This window comes from Leptonotus elevatus, chromosome 19 (assembly GCF_054856555.1).
Source record: "Leptonotus elevatus isolate MCC_2025b chromosome 19, RoL_Lele_1.0, whole genome shotgun sequence".
In the NCBI taxonomy this organism is placed as follows: domain Eukaryota; kingdom Metazoa; phylum Chordata; class Actinopteri; order Syngnathiformes; family Syngnathidae; genus Leptonotus; species Leptonotus elevatus.
Window position 1 is genome coordinate 7,244,338 of NC_141257.1, and position 16,177 is coordinate 7,260,514.

Genomic DNA, 16,177 nt, shown 5'->3' on the forward strand with positions numbered 1-16,177 from the left:
AGTGGAAAAAAATGTGAAACTAATATAAATAGTATTAATATTGAATTCTTGACGTCAATGGCAGTGAATGAGTTAAAGAACACTCAGGACAGCAGAATCACATACACGCTTGCTATGCTAGCAAAATGGTGCATTCAGGATATTTTCACAAGGTCGGGAATTTGTAAACGCACCGCACCATTCTGCATATTAGTCGTTTTACTCCTATTGTAACAACAAATATGGTTCTGCAGAACACTAAATTCCAGATTTGTAAACTTTATAAGCTTTATAAATAGAGTGTTTATAAAAAAAATCAGCCATTGTCCCCTCAACACTCTAGCTCTGCCTCACGTCTTCTACTGACGCCCACCCAATCTTGTCCAAAGAGAGTCATCGCTGCCATCTAGGGGCCAAAACGAGTCATTATACTAACTAGATCTGCTTGATACTTTCAGCACAGCTGCCCAAGGCTTTCCTCCACCTGTTTCCAAAAAAACCCTAAAAAAAACATAGTGAATGTCTTTTAACGTCTTCGACGCCCCTCCGTAGGTTTTTACTAAACGTTATATAAAGTTTATGGCAGTCAAAGAGTTGAAGAAAAAGTGCTATATATCATCAGCAGTAATATAACATATAAGTAGCTGTGCTGCTCTCTGAACCTGTCTCGGTGTTCACTGATGGATAAATTATGAAATGTGTCCACAAACGGCGTGCGCGCGCCTCTGCGAACGTGCCTGTGAATGCACATGCACCCATGAAGCGACGCCGGCGCACGAGTGTGTGCGTGAATATGCTGGTGATTACGCGCACTTGTTTACATCCATTTCTGCCAACAGGCACCCGTGCCGCTTCGTATGTGCGTGCGTGAACCTCTCCCCGGTGTACTCATCGCGCTGGGGAGAAGCTTACAGTCCATTTGTCTGGGAGCACACTGACCATTAGCTGGCCGCCATACATAATGTATAGCGGTGACCTTTTTGCACGCCGCACCCTAAGGCCTATAAGCCATTGTTTGGTGTTGTATTGATTTTTTTTTTTTTTTTTTTTACCCGCTTATAGATGGAGACGGTGATTTGAGGGGAGCAACTGAGTGCAGCTGTGTCTGCTGAAAGGAGAGGGGAGGGATGGAGCAATGGAGTGGAAAGAATTGAAAAGGCTCAGCGGGGAGACGGCACATACCTTTCACCCCCCCCCCCCTCACCCACCCCACCCCCTTCGCCCCTCTTTCAGCGCCGGTGACCGCTCAGAGGTTAGCTCTCTTATGAACGACAGGTCATGTTCAATGGTGTTGAATGTTGCGGGCCATATAAATGCCAGCGATGCACAGCCCATTAGACAGAGTGGCGAGGCTGCATGATAAACAATCCTCAAGTCTCTGAAAGGCTTCTCAACATTCATCAGGCCGGAGGAGGCAGAAAGGTGTCTGCGCCCCCTTCCCTATAATCTTCCCCAACATTCTTTACATCCCTTCTTCTCCCACTGACAACTAAAGTGGAGATACGACGAGACAGAAAATAGCCTCGGAAAAAGTGTCCCGCGGCGACGTTAAGAAGCTGTTGGCAGGTGGGGAGATTTTCGATTCACCGTCGCCAAGAAGGATGTCAGACCTGTTGCGTGCTCTGACGTGGGACGTTCTTATTAGGCCCAATTGAGATGTAGAGGTCACGTTAGTTTCGATTTTGTAAAAGGCAAAATGATGGTCACTTGCCTCTCTTTGGTGCCCGTCTGTAATGTCGTAGTACAGTAGTAATTGGTGGAGGCATCCATTGGTTGGAAGCCACATCTGGATATACTTGGAATGGTCTTTTGATCAGGTCAAAGGTTGATATTTGCATCAGCCGGGCGAATTGACGAATATCGGCATCGGCTATTTTGAAGAATCATATGGCCAATAATAGATCAATAAAACGCCATTCACTGCCATTGACGGCTATAGACGTAAAAAATTAATTTGAACTATTTCTATTAGTTTAACATTTTTTGTTTCACTCGAGTATGAAAACCTAGAAGAAAATTATTGTACATTTAGAACAGATATACAATTTGTGATTAATCGTGAGTTAACTATTGAAGTCATGCGATTAATTACAATTACAAATTTTAATCGCCTGACGCCCCTAATTTTTAATAATCTTTTCTTTAAAAAAATCTAAATAAAATAACATTATTAAAAAAAAATATATAGGTTTTCATACTCTTGTTAACAAAAGTAGAAAAAAAAGTTAAACTAATAGAAATAGTTAAAAATTATTTTTGACGTTTATAGCCGTCAATGGCAGTGAATGAGTTAAATATGTTTTTTTTTTCAGATCCTCAGCAGTAAATATTCTCAGATTTCTGTAGTTTTCCATGAAAGTAGATTGTTTATGCTTTGGAAGACAATGATAAACATTTTTGCCAATTTTTCCACATATTACAGAACAAACCAGAAACTGCATCAAAATTAATCTAGTTGAAATAATGTCCTCTTTTTCAAAAAAGGTATGGAAAGTTACACATTTTAAAACATCTGATTCATTGATAAATTGAAAAAAAATAATTGACAGATTAATCGATGACTGAAATAAGCATTAGTTATAGCGCTAGACTTTTTGGGCGGCGATGAATTACTTCCAGTTTTCACTATTATGTGAAAATAGTGTCTGCAGCCGCAACACTACACAAACATATTAACCTCTCTGACAATCAAAAACTGAGATTTAGTACAGTTATAAAGGCAAAGGATCAACATATTATATTGCATCTCTTTAATCGTCAAAATGCCGCGGTCTGTGTAGAGACCTGTTGTTATTTTAATAAATAATATATGTTGTGTGAAAAATACGTGTGACACTGTGAGTGAGGGTGCAGCACAATGAAATGCGTGGCACCCTGCAGAGCTGTCTGATTTCAGACTGTACACGCACACACGTGCACACCCTTAAACCGCGCATAAAATCAACACCTTAATGAGACAATAAGCCAAATGTTACTTAAAATGGGACTTGTTTCAAAAGCATCTTTTACATATTTCCAATATCGTCTAAGGAAATCCATCAGCACCTTCAGAAAATAATAATAATAATAATAATCCGTTTTCAAGTGAAAATTGTTTTCAATAAGCTGAAAATTTTCATTTCACCAGATCATCACGTGATGTCCATAAAGTCACAGCATTGCCATGAAAATTTTGTCAACACGTTCGGCCAACATGGCCGACGTGGCCCGAAAAACAAAATGGGTGAAAACGGCATCAAAACAAACTTATCGGCAGATCAACTCCAGTAATGATTGTGGAAAAAAAAAATCTTGTGAGTGTTTTTAAAATGATGTGCGGCCTCCTGCTGTGACGCTAGTAGTGTTGTGCATATTTGTCCGCCGTCTGCCATCATTGTTGCTCCTCATCTTCCTCGCCAGTAATACTTTTGATGACTCCTTTTGTCTCCCGCTGTTTGGTTTGTTCCCGTTCATCTTGTCTCTTTAAAAAAAAGATGGACACAGGGCGGAAGGAAGGGGATGGAGGCGGGCAGGGTGAGCGGCTCGGGCTAACAAAAAAGCTTCGCAGCAGGCCTTCGTTCCATTTATCAATGTCAAGATTTCAATCACAGCGCGACGTCTTTAAAAAATAAATAATAATAATAAATAAATCTCGTTTTTGCTCGCCCACTGTACAAAACAAGATTAACTGCACTTAAATGCAAAAGCTTTTCCTTTTTTTACGCAATTTGCACATTTTCTCCTACTTTCGCCACTTGAGGTCTTCCCTTTTTAAAAGAGATGGAAGCTAATAGAATAATAATGACAAAAGCTTTTTCAGCTTGGCGGCCTTTCTTTTTTTTACCTTTTTGTAAATGACTATAATTTTTGTGAGATTACTCTTTCTCCCATCTTGCCTGCCTACTTCCATGCATTGGGTGACACTTCTGCCACTAACTCCACCATTAAAACTCAATTCCCTGACGATGACAGGGTGGACATTTTTCGCATGATTAACCTTCACTTGGCCTCATGATTCATTTAAGGAGTGGACTGTGTCCTGTGAAAGAAATTGATTTTAAATTTATGAAAGTTTTTTTTTTTTATCAATTGTTCTTTCGCTACGACAGGGTGGACATGTTGACATTGCTACAAACATGATGAAAATGACAAATTTATGAACGTTTTTTTTTTTGGGACAAAAATTGCTCTTTTTGCAGAGTGGACATGTTAAGCTTTACTGCATACACATGATGAACATTACAAATTTCTGGGGTTTATGTAATCAGTTGCTCTTTTGCTATGACAGGGTGGACATGGTAGGCTCAACAACACATTACTGCACACATACAGTGTGATGAAATCTACAAATTTCTGACAGATTGATGAAAAAAAATTGCTCTTTAACTATGACAGGGTGGACATGTAAAGCACAAGACCTTACTACACACACACGATTAAAGGTACACATCTCTGAAAGGTTTATGAAATCAGTTGCTATTTCGCTATGACAGGGCGGACACGTTAACTTGACAACATAGTACTTCATGTGATGAATAATGAAAAATGTTTGGTTCATGAAATAAATCGCTCTTTTGCCATGACAGGGTGGACATTTTAAGCTTGAACACACATTACATACAAAACCCATATGATGAAAATTACAACATGATTAATTACAAATTCCTGAAAGGTTTATGAAATAAATTGCTCGTTCGCTATGACAGGGTGGACATGTTAAGCTTGGCAACGCGTTATTTCTCAGCGCTGCAAAGCTCCTCGTTGAAAGTAGCTCGTTGCGAGACAACCGACTACGTGTCAATGTAACGCCCTTGAAAAGAAACGTCTTTGTACGCGTGCATTCATGTTGTCATTTCTGGGTCCCTTCCTCATTCCGGCCTCCATATGGCATACGCAGATAGCGTTCTTTGGGCCGTTTGTTGGCTCGGCTTTAAATAGCGGATTTGCCGCTAATAAATGGAGCTAATTAAGAGGGATTGGAGCCCTTGCACACTTCCCACTGTTTTCACCGCGTACGTGCGTGAGAGCTGACATGGTCGTAGCTGACGATGGATGCTGTCACCTTGGTAACCGTGTTAAATAGATTCCAGAGGTGGAATCTGCTCGAGCCAATTAGACGTAGACATGTTATGAAAATGGCAGGACAGATACAGGTATGCACTTTTTGGCTCGGCCACTCTCGCCCACTACCAACCCTCCCTCCCGCCCGACACACACACACACACATACGTGCAGACAGCTTCTCGCCTCAGGCAATGTAGATATGACCGTCATAATCACATCACCCCCCACCCCCAGTTCTCCAATAACAATAACTCTGCTCAGGGATGCAAATAATCTGTACGTCCACATATCTTATTATTGCAATCAATAATAACGAAGCACACACGCACGCTAAAATAACACCCCTGTCACACTAATGAGAAAGTATGGCACATAACCATGCATTGCGTATTGTTGTTCTAGTGTAGTAGTTTCAGGAACATTTAAAAAAAAAAAAAAAAAAAGGCTCACAGGGTGTGACTACTATGACGGTGCATTAGGGCCACGTATAAATATATATTTTTTAAATAAAACTCGCAAATGAAATGAAATGAAAAAAATCTTAAATTTGCGACTTTATAAAGTGGCAGATTTGCGAGAGAAAAAAAAGTCACAAACTTAGGAGAAATGCACGTAGTATACTACTCGGATGCCAATACTTTTCGGTCGGGTTTTCAAATACGGAGATAGCAACGGCTTTAACCATATCATGTTAAGCATTTGCACTTTGAAGTTTTGGGTACTGCCAGCGAAGGTCCACACACTGATGATCAAGCATTTCAGTTAATTTGCTAAAATAAATATTTACGGTGTTCCATTAACCACCAACGAATCCTCTCGTTAGACTATAGCTACGCTACGCTACGTGTGTTTCTCGTAAATTTCTGAGTTTTTTTCTTGCAAATTTGCCACTCTATAAAGAGTTTTTTTCTCGGAATAAAATATATTTATACGCCGTCGTATAACTATACTAATTTACTTTCAAACAAAATAATTGGTAGTCATCAAATGGAACGCGACAAAAGCTCAAATTGTTGTTTTAGTTCTGGGGCGGTAATTATTATTATTTTTCTCCCAAAAGCAAAGCGGTGACCACCCATGAGCGTTCTGGTTGCCCTTGGCCCCGTTCTGATGAAATGAAGGCAGCGTTACTGCTGACTTTTGTGATAACACTCGGACCCCCCTCAGACGCATCTGTCGCAAAAAGTGACTGCGGATTAGTTTTTGTTTATGTTTTTCTACTGTTACGTGTTGATAAGTAAGCGTGTGTGGAAGATTGCTGATTTGGGCCAGGGTGTCTGTTAATGAAATCCTTTGTGCTGCTCTGATTGGCTCATCAATCAAACAGCAGCTCGTGCGTTACCCATAACCCCTTTCTGCTCTCTCCAGGTGGTGGATTACTGTGCGCCATGTGCAGGCACACAAAGCGAAATGTAAAAGAAGGAGCAACACGAGATTTTTAACACAAACACGCGGGGCCCCAGACTTGAGGACTTCTAAGCACACATTTGCATTTACGCTAACAGGAACTACAAACAGCCCGCGGCGCCCCTAAAAGCTTGACGTCAGGAGTTTTCCCCACGTCGCTGTCATCTTGATATCCATCCGCAGAATGAACGAGACAATGAGACAGTGAATGCATCATCTGCATTAATTTCTGCTTGATTCAAAGTGTCGTGGTTAAAGAGGGCAAAAGGGGTGGGGGTGGGGGGGGTTGAGATGGGGGAAATGTGACGGGAGGTTTCAGGGTGTGTTAGCACTCTTATGGGATTTCAGCCCAGAGGTTGGAGAGAAGCACACATATTCACGTTCCCCTAAGATTAGAAAGAGCAGACACACACGAGCGCACATAATCACATTCTCACATATGCACGCTCATGCAGAAAAGTCACCCCCGCCCTCCGTGCAGACATAATGAGGCGAAAGTCCCAAACAACAGTTATGAAATCCAATAAGGCTAAAACAAAGCTTCAGCCGTGATGCAATCACTGGAGTTGTGTGCGGTTCGGACGGCACGGAAGATGGAAAAAAAATGGAAAAACAACTGATTGCAAACTGTGGGAAACAAAGATACTGTACAATGACAATGTACTTACTATATATAATAAGTGTGGAGGACCAAAACTGCGAAAATAAAAAAAAGGAATAAATAAATGACTAAAAGCGACAATAAAAACATATATAAAAATTATAATAAAAAAATTAAGAACAAAAAATAAATATAAATGGAAATAAAATCAAAAACATATATATATCCATAAATAAATGAATCAAAGTAAAAAAAAAAATCAGATAAAAAAAAATCAAAATAAATATAAAAATAAATACAAAAAGAAAAATATATAAATACAATTAAATATCCATCGATAAATAAATACGCCCTGCCCTCACATTTATTTATTTCACGCTGCAGACGCTCTGTCAGGTCGAAATGGTATTCAAATGAAGCGGCGGTCCCAAGCGTGTCTTGGGTTGGGCTCCGCTGTTGCTAAAAACTTGCTGTCAACTGAAATTGACATCACAGGAGATCAAGAAACAGGTAGCGACCAATTATGGCTCACCTGTTTTCTGTGTTTGGTCATGTGGTGATGGCAAACTGAGCCAGAACTAAAACTGAACTAGAAATTTAAAAAAAATGTTTTTAAACATTTTTCTTAAATTGCCTTTTGGGGGGTGGGGGGGGTGGGAGTTATGTAGTATCAGTACTTAATATCGGTGACTTCTCAATCCCTGCTTTTTGTCCATGTGTGGTATTTCATATTCTTTTCCCCCGGAATAAAGAAAATGGCAGCAAATAAGATGACATCATTGTCAGGAAATATCATCCAAAAAGAAAATGCTCTTCCACGAGAAGCGGACAGGTGTTCTCCCCCCAGCCCCCACCCCCCTCGCCGATCGCGTCCTCCCCTTTTGTCCGACCTCTCGTTGCGCCTCTCCTGGCTGTCGTCCGCACAGCCTGTCGCTGTCGTGCGGCTCCGGGACACTTCATGACTCATCTGTCTGCCACATTGAGCCGCCTGGCGCAGCAAAGCGAGAGGCGCAGAGTCCTTCTTTAGCTGAGGCTGAATCACTTTCCCAAAAAATCTGGCAATCTGTGCTGTCTGCGCCACCTCGAGCAGCTTGCTTGATTCCACTCACTTGACTGTAGAACACTGGAATTGTGTTATCTACCATTTTCATTTATTTCATTTTATTAATTGTTGCAACATGAACAATAATTTTTTTTCAACCAGCTCTTGTATTGAATTGCGCAGGTGTACCTAATGAGGTGGCCCAATGAGTTTAGTTTGTTAAAAATCTTCAGCGGATTTGTAGGGCTGGGTTTAAAAAATATTGAATATATTTAATAAATTTTCATTTTAGCGCTCAATATCGATTGATAAAACCATGAATCAATTATTTAAATAGGTCTTTTTTCCCCCATAAATTCTTAAGAAAATTTAATTTTAAAGGACATTTTTTGTATCATACTGTGTTCTTGAAATTTACTGCATGAATTGAAAAGTATTTTCTTACATTTATGGAAGACCTGACCTATTGCACTTTAAGACACTTTAGAATCTTTTTAGGTTTTATTTACAATTATTGACTTAGAACTATGATTTTTTTTTTTTATCTCATCCTTGCTGTTGTCAATGTTTGTGTAACACTTAAGTCATTATAACATGCATTCTAAAAGGAGTTGAGTGAAAAGTAACACAATTATGGATCCAAAATGGAACAATCCACTTTATGGGTCAATTTGACCCAACTTTCTCGGTTGTTTTATACAAAACGCCCCAATTTTTGTCCTATATTTATGAATTTTTTTACACTAAAAGACCCATTAGTAGACCCAAGTAGAGGATCGGTCCATTTTTGAGCCATAGTTGGGTTATTTTTTACACACCTTTTTTTAGAGTGTGTGTTAATTTAATTAATAAACTAAATCATTTGACCAGCTACGTTCTCTGCAAAATTTACTTTAGTATTAAAATGTAATATTTGTGGTGTTTTTTATCATTTCCTTGATGTTTAAGAAGAATCGATGGATATCAGATTGAACTGAAGTGAATGGAATCAAATCTGGAAAAATCGAATCAAAATTAACTCTCGTGAATCGCAATCGATTGAGGAAATTAGAACCCGATACCCAGCCCTGCAGATATGTACAATTTATTGTGAGCCATGACATTGGTACCCAAATTGCTGTTGCATCGACAGCGGCAGTGACATGGCACGGATTACCTCTTGGCTCCTCATGTGGATAATTGCATGCGTAAATGCACCACAGTTGGTCGTTGATGCGTTTAAATGACCATAGGTTGCACTGTGAGGTTTCGCAACCCTCGCCGAGCCAACTTGGGTTGGCCTGTGAAGGCTCAGTGTGACCTGCCAAAACACACAGTGCAACACTTAGTGTGTGCTGTGACGTGTGTGTGTGTGTGCTGCATAATGACAGAGTGACTGATGAAGCTCGGGTCTGAACGGGCAGATATCCTGCTCTTAACAACCATTTCAGCATGTACGGCCATTCACCCATTAAATGGTCAGTCCTTGCCAAAATGTGAATGTGAACAAGGCTCAGAGTCTGTAATGTGATGACTCACCGACGGGCTTTTTGTACAGAGATATGGGGTTAGTACTAGATGGAATTTTGAAAGGAGCGGAGAAAATAAAGTGTGTGCAGTGACAACCACATAGGCTTAACTTGTATTATTTTATCCTGGTGCTGCAATGGACAAGACATAATGATCCATTCTGGGTTGGGCCGTCTGGCACCATTCAAAAATGTTTTAATAATTTTTTTCTGGCAGCTCTTTCAAAACATGCTATGTGGTGTTCCTCAAGGCGCCATTTCGGGCACAAATTAGTCTACTGGCTAAGTGTGCGCGGAAACCATAATCTCATAATAACGCATCCGAAATCCCAGATGAGCCGCTTAATGTTTTAGTTGGACGAGAGCAAAAATTCGCATCACGTTATATTTCAATGATCTTTGTTTCACGATGTGTTGAACAATCCGTTTATTACTTTGCTTGTCGTTTTGCAGTTATGTTTTCAGTAATACTTTAGACACATTCTGACTGCAGCTTTTCAGTCGCCGCCCATGCGATCATTAGACTGTCGCGCACGCCACTCATGACGCTAGCGCCACTGATTGAGAATGATGTCTAATTATATTTGAGTCATTTTGTGTCACATTTCTGAGTGGCGGATACAGAGATGAAGAAACAAAAGCTATTATGAAGATTTTATTTTATTTTTTTGCACGGGTTCCCTTTCTTTTAGTATTTTTGCTTGACGAACACAGAGATTTACAGGGGTGACCAAGTTCGGACCTCGAGAGCCACTTATCCAGCCTGTTTTCCATGTCTCCCTCCTTCATCTTGCTGAATCTAATGATCAGCTTATCGGCAAGCTTTGCAGAAGCCTGATAACGATCCTGATCATGAATCAGGTGTGTTAGTGGAGAGAAACATGGAAAACGGGCCCGGTAGTGGCTCTCGAGGACCGAACTAGCCACTCCTGGATTAGGATATTTCGCACCACTGTGGGATGGAATGCAGTCGACTCATGGCCAATTGAAGCAGCTCCCCTCATTCTCATCCATGCATTAGATTGGCGTGCATCTTAACTGCACGATCAACCCATCGCGGATGATGCATTCGGACGCACATGCGACGGCATTTGGAGACTCTTACTGATCATTTTACGCTTTTATCTAATGCTAATCGGTACATTCAACAAAACCATACGCAGCTCAGCTTACCTTTTGGCCTCTGCTTGATTGTGTTTCAGATACTTTAGACCCAGTGGCAGGACTTGATTGAAAGTGTCTGGATCTTCACCCACCCAAGATGGTATGTAAATTAGCCACACTGTTGCATAAGAGTTCACTCACAAATAGGCCTATAACAAAAGACATGATGGGTGGGAAGACACTCCAGAGACGTCTCTCTTAACTCATTCACTGCCGTCGACGGCTATAGACGTCAAAAATTCATTTGAACTATTTCTATTAGTTTAACATTGTTTTCCACTTTTGTTAACAAGAGTATGCAAACATAGATTTTTGTTTATTGTACATTTAGAACAGATATAACATTTGTGACTAATCGTGAGTTAACTAGTGAAATCATGCGATTAATTACGGTTAAAAATTTTAATTGCACGACGACCCTAATTTTTAATAATCTTTTTTTTTTTCAATAGTTAACTCACGATTAATCACACATTTTATATCTGTTCTAAATATACAATAAAAAAAAAATCCTAGCTTTTCATACTCTTGTTAACAAAAGTGGAAAAAATGTTAGACTAATAGAAATAGTTCAAATGAATTTTTGACGTCTATGAGTTCATATTATGTAGCCATTCATCTGTTTGCAAAAACTGCAACAAATGTATTTTCCTTCAATCGCTTCAATTACTTTGAATAACTGAGGGGAGAAAAAGTTTGTCATTTCAAAAACATGCCGCATGTTACAGGTCTGTCAACCATTGTTTTGTTTATTGCCTGAGAGCGGCATGCGCCAGCTCGGCAAGAGCTCCCCAGACTAGAAATTACTTTCCTCTCTTCTGCCTTTCTTTCTTTCTTTCTTCTTTCCCTCCCTGCCTCCAAGGCAGAGCAAGGCGATGAGGCTTCCCGGCAAACGCAATGATCAAAAGTGGCACGCGGATGCCTACAGGTTCGCCTTGACATGAGAGGAAATTGTGTGCGCGGGAAGGTGGAGAGTTCGCCTAGCGAGGTTGGAAGGGTCGAGGGGGGGGGGGGGGGTAGGCGAGAGAGACGCACACCCATCACTTGTCAAGCGGGATACCTCAAGATTGCCAGAGATGTAAATAGGGATGCAGAGAGCGCAGGATGGAAGGTTCGAGGCATGAAAGGCAAGCAGACGAGAGCGAAACGAGTGAGGAAAGTGGAGGAGGGGGGGGGGGGGGAGAAAAAAAAGGGAGAAAGTTGGAAAAAGCGTGAGGAGGGGCAAAGCGAGAGCCAGGGGATCGTCTTGAGTTGAAAAGCCATCATGGGTGAATAATTGAAGACAGGCTTGGCTCCCGACACGCTCACTCACGCGCGCACACACTGGCAGACATACAGTAAAGTCAAAGGCAGAGGTGGGGATGTGCACGGGGCCGGGTGAGACTGGAGCGTAAAATCTCGCCGTAATGAGGAATGAATATGTTATTCCTCAGCACTCGGTGGCAGCCGCCGCCTCTTTCACGTGGCTGAGAGAACAGAACTCCAGAGTTAACCACATAACTCGGTTGTAAGTTCAATTCTCTGTGATGTATGCTGGAACGTGCACAGGGGCAGCCTCATGGTGTCAAACATACGGCCCGGGGGCCAGAACTGGACCACGCAGTCCCATCTGGCCCAGGAGGACAGAACACGAACTGCAGTTTTTCACTAAAATCAACTGCTGTTGCTCATTTTAACCACTGGAGGGCGCACCGACAACTGATTTTGAAATGTGGCTGTTTATTTGGGAGTTGTTGCAAAAATAAATTGCGCTCAGATTTCCTTAAGAAATGATTATTTTACAGTTTGATAATTAATGTGAATATTGTCAAAATGTACTTATTTCTACAAAAACAAAACCGAAAAAACTAACTTGAGACCAAATCTGGGTGAAAGTGGCCTCTGGATTAAAACGGTGTAAGGAATAATTATGTTTTTTTTCTTGTTCGGTGCGGTATGAGCCAAGGAAAAAGTCTGAATTTAAAAGCCAGTTTTGGTTTTTGATACGTTGTGGTTTGAAGACTAGTGGTTCTAGTTTTGACCTTCAGACTGTATTCAAAATGTTTTGATTTTGTTTTGGGACATGCTTTCTTTCGTGTGGCAAAAACATAACAAGTGGTGTTCCTCAAGGCTCTGTGTGAAGAAGCCCTTATTTCATAAGATAGAAACACATTGCATAATTAAAACCATCGCATAACTTTGCTGTTTAGGCATATATTATTTATCCTCAGTGAAAAACAACTAATTGTACTGCAGATTATTGAGTCACTTTCATTAGCTGAGTAAAACTAACTAAAATCTTTGTCTGCATTTTCACTCATTTTGTACATTAATGGCAACATACGAGAATGATTTGCCTCATTGTTAAATGACATGATTTCTTGTTCACACGTCATGTTTAATGCATGTCCCAAATTATGTTCCATGTTTGTCTGTTTTATTTTTATTTTTTTATATTCTGCCTTCCCCGCATCCCTCCATCCAACCAGGAGTGAGCAGACATTCTAATGTGCAGGCGCTGGCACTCCAATGCTTTATTTGACCGCATATAAGACCAATTTGAGCCAGATTTATGACTTGTGGAGTCGCGTTATTCCAGTGATTTCCCAGACAGGACACAATTTACAGCTGTTGTGTGTGATACCTGCTCACATTCCACATCTAAGAGCCGCGGCATTGCAGGCGTGCCAAGGGAGTTGTAAGGAGCGCCTTATTTCCAGCAGCCTACCTCTTACTTAGCCCCCGTATACATTCTGCCATTGAAAAGGAAGAAAGAAAGCCTGAGGCAACTTTTATCGTGCCTTCCTTCAATTACGCCATCGCCATAAAAACAACACATTTAATCACAGCCTCTGCTAACACGATGAAGTAGTTCATCATTAATAAATGTCACATTTTGGCCAGGACAATGGATTTCAATGCATACAGGTATTTGAGATCAATAAAAAAATGTTATAGTCCTCACCGGCGTCCAACCCTGCCCGCCGTGCTTTCTAATTGCAGAAGAGGATGGCGCTGTTCATAACTTACCCAACTCTAAGGGAGACAAGCCCCTTCTTGCTCCCCAGAGAGAGAGAGAGCAGCGGTCTTGTGGAGTTGTGACAATGGATGGTAGCGTGCGCATATACGCTCACCACAGGGGGATTTATGTGCCTCAAGGAAAACCCTGGCAATCCATGTTGGGAATACAGAGTATTAGCGAAATCCCCACAGTGGCGAGACTCCAGGCAAAGTCTGTTGTAAGTGCGGGAGGAATAAGACGGACTGGTTTCCCCACTGGGAAGAAAGATATGTCACCAGTGTGTCTTTGACATCGCTCTGACTTGACACAGAGGCTAAAAGATATCAGCCGGCATATATTAGTAACATGGCCCGGTGATGGGGAGATAGCAGTGCGGGATTTGTTCAGAATGGAAACAGAACTGGGGTGAGAATCACGATGCAATTTTGTCATGGTACTTTGCCCGCAGTAACGATAGTGGTCCAGTGAGATTTGACCGCTGTATATTCATGGCTTGGAATTGGCGAAAAGAACACATACTGGTTGAAAATATTAGCTATTTCATGTTTTTGTGCTTGGGCTAAAGTTATAGGTACTTTGGTGCCATCTTGGGGCCTTTTGGTGCCAAGGAACTATGTTCTACTGAGTTGAGGAGTTTCATTTAGACACAAGTAGTGCGTTATCACTATCCTGTGGCATTTATTGGCAATTAACTCGTTCACTGCCATTGACGACTATAGACGTCAACAATTCATGTGAACTATTTCTATTAGTTTAACAATTTTTCATTTCATTTCATTTTTTAATGAAAACCTATATATTTTTTTTATTGTACATTAATAACAGATATAACATTATCATGCGATTAATTACGATTACGACCTTTTTTTTTTTTAAATTAGGCCCTCAGGCGATGCATTTTTAAAATTGTAATTAATTACATAACTTCACTAGTTAACTAACGATTAATCACAAATTTTATATCTGGTATAAATAAATAAAAAATTCTAGGTTTTCTTACTCTTGTTAGCAAAAGTATATATATTTTTTAAACTAATAGAATTTTTGACGTCTATAGCCGTCAATGGCAGTGAATGAGTTAAAAAACCTCTTTGGGGCGTCATTAAGTTTAGGAGCTTCATTTGGAGTAAAGTATTCAGTTGCCGTTATCATGTGGTATCTTGTTTGCCAAGGAACTATGTTTAAATCAGTTGAGGAGCTTCATTTACACAAAAGTAGTGCCCTATCACTATCGTTGTGGCATCTATAGGCAATTAGAAAGCTATTTTCGACTCAAATTGACCGATATCCTCAGTCACCACAAGTCTTTGTACTTAATAATACAAGCTGATGCCAGATGAAGTGGCTCGGGCTTGGGCATCTGTTTACGATGCTTCCTTGATGCCTCCCTGGTAAGGTGTTCTGGGCACAAACTACTGGGAGGAGAATAGGGGAAGAACCAGGACACACTGGAGAGACTTATGACCTCGGCAGAAACACTGGATGAAGTGGCTGGGGAGAGTGAAGTCTGTGCATTATCACACTTCCTATCTTATGTACAGCACTTTGGCACAGCATGTGGTTGTTAAAAAAAAAAAAGTATTCTATCGATAAAGTTGAGTCGACAGACTTCAATTTGGAATGGCAGTTTCTCACAGCCCCGAGTCTCATCTTGGATAGTTTGTTTTTTTAGCCACATTTGTTCATTGTGTTTTTTCATTTCCCACCGTGCTAATTTTCATTGGAAAATGATTTTTTTCTGTCTTTTTGTATCTATCCGTGTATCATTTCTGCTGTTTGTTTCACATTGGCAGCTGTATATTCACATTGAGCTAAAATACACCATTACAAAAAGATTCTTTCTAACAAATTATAAGAAACTAAATACGGGGGGAAAAAAACAGCGGAGAAACATTTTACTTAAGGAAGACAGGGAATGAAAAGGCTTGGAGGGTGCCTAGCAACAGTGCTGTGGATTGAGAGAAAGAGATTTTCAGAAGGGAATTGGAACAATAGAGGGAGATAGTGTGTCCAGAGGCAAGGAAAGAAGCGCTGCGATAGTGCAGGTGGCGAGTAAGTGGGCAAGAGAGGCAGAGAAAGCCTTGGAGAAGATAGAGGGAGGGAGGGAGGGAGGATGGATGGAGGGGAGGAAGGGAGGGGGTGGGGGGGGCGTCCTATTGCATTCCTGTTGCATCAGTTCAGAGTAACAAGATTTGGAGATGCAGGCTCAGACATATTAATAGGTTTTGCCCTGACGTCCACCCCCGAACCTCTAACTCCTGCTTACACGCACAATTCTGCTCGGCAACACGGCTTGTCACTCACACGGAGGTCCTGCTTGTTTTGGAATGTTGTGTGTTTGCGGGAAAGGAAGGGAGCAAAGAAAGCAGCGAGTGACCGACCTGCACAGGCACACCCCCCCCCCCCCCACACACACACACACCCACACCCAC

General features: G+C 41.0%; 1 long non-coding RNA gene across 1 annotated transcript in view; it reads left to right on the top strand.

The window, feature by feature from the left end:
• Positions 1-16,177, top strand: part of LOC147157690 (uncharacterized) — a 114,275-nt gene that overhangs the window by 64,262 nt on the left and 33,836 nt on the right. The window contains exon 3 of the long non-coding RNA XR_015091138.1: positions 10,783-10,844. This is a non-coding gene — a long non-coding RNA (uncharacterized LOC147157690). The remainder of the gene's footprint in view (positions 1-10,782; positions 10,845-16,177) is intronic.